This window comes from Ovis canadensis, chromosome 4, assembly GCF_042477335.2.
Source record: "Ovis canadensis isolate MfBH-ARS-UI-01 breed Bighorn chromosome 4, ARS-UI_OviCan_v2, whole genome shotgun sequence".
NCBI classification, from domain to species: domain Eukaryota; kingdom Metazoa; phylum Chordata; class Mammalia; order Artiodactyla; family Bovidae; genus Ovis; species Ovis canadensis.
The window spans coordinates 35,146,956-35,152,955 of NC_091248.1; positions in this window are offsets into that span (position 1 = coordinate 35,146,956).

Consider the following 6,000-nt stretch of genomic DNA (forward strand, 5'->3'; position numbering starts at 1 on the left):
AAAATTATCTGACTTGAAAGTTCCTTGTTGCAACAGAGATAAGAATACTCATCAGAGTTTTTATTTTGTTTGTGAAAGATCTTTCAACTATAAGTGGAAATGTTGAGAAAACTTATACTTTCTGGTAGTGCCCAAAGTTAAAGACATGTCCTAGTCTCAGGTTAAGAAGAGTGAGATAAACAAGAATAATCCTTGTTAGTTTTCACCATCAAGCTTTCCTGAGGCAGGCATTGCAAATTTTATATTTGTATCCTTCATAGTAACAAGAACAATTCCTAGCATATAGAGTATATTCTTTTAAAGGGTGAATGTCACAGTATTTGGGGGGATATAGCTGGCTAAAGGTAGACTTCCCTGGTGATTCAGACAGCAAAGAATCTGCCAGCAATACAGGAGACCCAGGTTCAATCCCTCAGTTGGGAAGATTACCCTGGAGAAAGGCATGGCAACCCACTCCAGTATTCTTGCCTGGAGAATCCCATGGACAGAAGAGCCTAGTGAGCCTAGTGAGTCGGATACAACTGAGCAACTAACATGTCAGCTGGTTAAGGGTAGAAATTTTTGACCTAAAAAAATTGCAGACAATGTAGCAACCAGGGTGGAAGTAATCCACACACAAAAAAGACACTTTTCCAGGGGGGATGTTATTCCAAGACAAAAATATAAGAAAGTTTAATTTGTGACATAACGATGTTTTTCTACGGCTTAAATTGTTCCCAGAAGTAGATTTTATTTCAGGAATCACAAGACGCCAGATGGTCTGTGATAGTATTTATTTCTCAAAGAAAAATTCAAGAGTTTTATATATGAACTTCAGGTTTATATTTACAAGGTGACATAGATTAAAACAGTAAAAGTTTACTTTATGTTTATTGCTTATTAAGTCAAAACCTGAATCTTTATTTTTCACTTGTTTTCAATATATGTTTTTTAAAGTTTACTTGAGAAACTCAGATAAATTAAAAGACAGATGATCTTCAGCTAACAGAGATAAAATATGTCCTTGAAGATCATCAGCTTTGGAGAATTTATAGTTCCAGAGGGGGAAATAGTCTTTCTTTTAATGTTTGAAATCAGTTTCAAAAATTCTGTTTAAAAATCTTGCAGGAAAGAAAAAGAAATCACTTATAACTTCTCCTTTTTTTCTGATCAAGCTTTGATAATTATCATCTTAAAAAACAAATGAGGATAGAACCTCATGTCTCTGACATTGTTATCAAATGAATTATCCTATCTTCTTTCTAATTTCCAATTCCAAAACTAATTGAAAGTTGAAAAGTTTAGTTGCTCAGTCGTGTCCGACTCTTTGTGACCCCCATGGACTGTAGCCTACCAGGCTCCTCCATCCATGGATTTTCCAGGCAAGAGTACTGGAGTGGGTTGCCATTTCCTTCTCCAGGGGATCTTCCCTACCCAGGGATCGAACTCAGTTCTCCCATATTGTAGACAGACGCTTTACCGTCTGAGCCACCAAGTGGCTAAAACTAATTGAAATACAGTCAAATAAGGATTTAATAGCTCTGTTTATATAAGCAACATTAAATGGAAAGATGAGGCAATGAGTTATTGCATTCCACAAAGGATATTCTTCATAATTCAAGTTTCTTGAAATGTTAATAGGTGATCCATGAAAAGAAAATGTATTCCTTAGAAAAATAAATGTAGCAAATACTGGATTAAATGTATTAGGTGAATTTACTTAGGGAACGTGAATAATAAGGCTGGAGTATTCCAGAGCTTCGTTCTTGGCCCTCATCTCTTTCCTGTTTATATGTACTCCTTTAGTGATTTCACTCATTCTTACTGCTTTAAATGTCATCTACATACCTAACCTAATGTGTATTCCTAGCCCTGGCAACTCTCCTGAACTCTTAGACTCTTACGTATGATAACATACTTGACATCTCCCCCATGATGTCTAATAGTCTTTCAGACTTTACACATCCAAAACTTAGTCCTAATATTCTGCCCCAATCCTCTCAGTCTTGCCCATTTCATTAAAAAGAGCAACTCTGACCTTCCATTTGCTCAAGCAAAACAATTTTTTTAAAGGTATTAAACTTTTATTGACAAAGGATTTACATAATTCAAAACGGATAATATAAGTAAATATATACACCATATTATGTACTGTTGCTAATCAAAACACATATAATTTTAATTCAGATAATCAAGTAAATATGAGTGCCCCACATTAGATTTTTATTAGAAATTCATGCCTTATTGTTATAAATATAGAAATAATGGGAAAATACAATTGGTGCATAAGAAGAAATATTTAACTATATAAATGCACACACATGATCCTGAAAACTCTCACAGAATATGTAAGGAACTAACATTTTCATCCAGTGAGTGAAATTGGTTAATTATGAATTTTTTTGTTATTGTTTTTTATTTGTTTACTTTACAATACTGTATTGGTTTTGCCATACATCAACATGAATCTGCCACGGGTGTACATAAGTTTCCACTCCTGAACCCCCCTCCCACCTCCCTCCCCATACCATCCCTCTGGGTTATCCCAGTGCACCAGCCCCAAGCATCCTGTATCCTGCATCGAACCTAGACTGGTGATTCTTTCCTTAAATGATATTATACATGTTTCAATGCCATTCTCCCAAATCATGCCGCCCTCTCCCTCTCCCACAGAGTCAAAAAGTCTGTTCTGTACATCTGTGTCTCTTTTGCTGTCTCTCATAAGGGTTATCGTTACCATCTTTCTAAATTCCATATATATGCGTTAGTATACTGTACTGGTGTTTTTCTTTCTGGCTTACTTCACTCCGTATAATCGGCTCCAGTTTCATCCACTTCATTAGAACTGATTCAAATGTATTCTTTTTGATGGCTGAGTAATACTCTGTTGTGTATGTGTACCACAGCTTTCTTATCCATTTGTCTGCTGATGGACATCTAGGTTGCTTCCATGTCCAGGCTATTATAAACAGTGCTGCGATGAACATTAGGGTACATGTGTCTCTTTCAATTCTAGTTTCCTTGGTGTGTATGCCGAGCAGTGGGATTGCTGGGTCATAAGGTAGTTCTATTTCCAGTTTTTTAAGGATCTCCACACTGTTCTCCATAGTGGCTGTACTAGTTTGCATTCCCACCAACAGTGTAGGAGGGTTCCCTTTTCTCCACACCCTCTCCAGCATTTATTGCTTGTAGACTTTTGGGTCACGACCATTCTGACTGGTGTGAAATGGTACCTCATTGTGGTCTTGATTTGCATTTCTCTGATAATGAGTGATATTGAGCATCTTTTCATGTGTTTGTTAGCCATCGTATGTCTTCTTTGGAGAAATGTCTATTTAGTTCTTTGGCCCATTTTTTGATTGGGTCAATTATTTTTCTGGAATTGAGCTGCATAAGTTGCTTGTATATTTTTGAGATTAGTTGTTTGTCAGTTGCTTCATTTGCTATTATTTTCTCCCATTCCAAAGGCTGTCTTTTCACCTTGCTTATAGTTTCCTTTGTTGCGCAGAAGCTTTTAATTTTAATTAGTTCCCATTTGTTTATTTTTGCTTTTATTTCCAATATTCTGGGAGGTGGGTCATAGAGGGTTCTGCTGTGATTTATGTCAGAGAGTGTTTTGCCTATGTTCTCCTCTAGGAGTTGTATAGTGTCTGGTCTTACGTTTAGATCTTTAATCCATTTTGAGTTTATTTTTGTGTATGGTGTTAGACAGTGTTCTATTTTCATTCTTTTACAAGTGGTTGACCAGTTTTCCCAGCACCACTTGTTAAAGAGACTGTCTTTAATCCATTGTATATTCTTGCCTCCTTTGTGGAAGATAAGGTGTCCATAGGTGTGTGGATTTATCTCTGGGCTTTCTATTTTGTTCCACTGATCTATATTTCTGTCTTTGTGCCAGTACCATACTGTCTTGATGACTATGGCTTTGTAGTAGAGCCTGAAGTCAGGCAGGTTGATTCCTCCAGTTCCATTCTTCTTTCTCAAGATGCTTTGGCTAGTCGAGGTTTTTTATATTTCCATACAAATTGTGAAATTATTTGTTCTAGCTCTGTGAAAAATACCGCTGGTAGCTTGATAGGGATTGCATTGAATCTGTAGATTGCTTTGGGTAGTATACTCATTTTCACTATATTGATTCTTCCAATCCATGAACATGGTATATTTCTCCATCTATTAGTGTTCTCTGTGATTTCTTTCATCAGTGTTTTATAGTTTCCTATATACAGGTCTTTAGGTAGATATATTCCTAAGTATTTTATTCTTTTCGCTGCAATGGTGAATGGAATTGTTTCCTTAATTTCTTTTTCTACTTTCTCATTATGAGTGTATAGGAATGCAAGGGATTTCTCAGTGTTGATTTTATATCCTGCAACTTTACTATATTCATTGATTAGCTCTAGTAATTTTCTGGTGGAGTCTTTAGGGTTTTCTATGTAGAGGATCATGTCATCAGCAACAGTGAAAGTTTTACTTCTTCTTTTCCAATTTGGATTCCTTTTATTTCTTTTTCTGCTCTGATTGTCAAGCAAAACAATTTTTAAATAGATCTATTCTTGTCTCTATTTTTTATTCTACATCCTTTATCAGCAAATCTTGTCCCTTTTACTTCACATTATAACATAAAGGCACCCACTCTACCACTTCTAGTAAATACATGGGTACAAATTCCCAGCATCTCTTGCTTGAATTTCAGTAGCCTCTTATCTGGAAGTCCTCTCTGGAAGCCCACTTTCAACACAACCACAGAGTTGTCTTTTATAAAATGAAGTTTCTGTCATGTCATTTCTCTGTTCAAAACCCTCCAGCATCTTTACATCTTGAGCCAAAATTCTCTCAATATTCTGTATGGTCCGTAGCTCTCTGGCCCTGATTACTTCTCTGTTCTCACCTGCTGTACTGTGCTGTGCTTAGTCATTTCAGTTGTGTCTGACTCTTTGCGAACCCATGGACTGTAGTCCCACTCACCCCCAGGCTCCTTTGTCCATGGGGATTCTACAGGCAAGAATACTGGAGTGCGTTGCCATGCCTTCCTCCAGGGGATCTTCCCAACCCAGTGATTGAACCTAGGTCTTCTGCATTGCAGGTGGATTCTTTACCACTGAGCCACCAGGGAAGCCCAAGAATACTGGAGTGGGTAGCCTATCGCTTCCCGAGGGGATCTTCCCAACTCAGGAACCGGGGACTCCTGAATTGCAGGCAGATTCTTTACCAGCTAAGCTACCAGGGAGGACCCTCATCTGCTACTGTTTATTTATACTTCTTCAGCCACTGGGCTCCTCCTACTAACAGAGAAACTTCATAAATACAGAGAATCTGTCAGTGTGTTCCGTGTTATGCTGCAATGCCAATTAGAGAAGCTAGTACATATTATTAAGGTGTTTATTAAACATTTGCTGAATGAATGACTTAAGTAAAATAATCTGAGAGATGAATAAGGCACAGATGACCTAGTTATTGATTCCCACTCTTAGGAGTCAGTGAAGCTAAAGTTATCCACTAGCCGTTGAAGTTATTTACCACTTCTCTTCTAGCTTACAGTAGGTGAAATGTAACTTTGATTTCTAAATGAATACTTTTGTGTAGAAGTACACACACTATCAGGAATGTAAATAAAAATTTAAGATCCTTGTATATTGCAGTTGAAATAGAAATATCAACTGACAAGGCAAGAAATGAAGCCCTTAGGGAAAATGTTTGTGTTTAAATGATTGGCAAGTCATTTCTCTGTCAGCACCAGACAAGTATTGGCTTAATATTAAGACTTGTTGGGAATATTAACAATTAACTGCTCAAGGGTGCATAACAAAAGTAGTCTAATTAACATACACCTCTACGATATCTGTGTTCATATCCTTGCAAAAAGCAGTGGATAAAAGCTATGCTATAAATGGGTTAAATTTCTCTGAGAATTTTTGTGAATTGTGGAGTGACTTTCAGAAGAATATTAAATTACATATGTCATAGTTGAATTTTAAGAAAAATATCATGCAGTCAAAAAAATAAAAGTGAAACTAGTTCAAA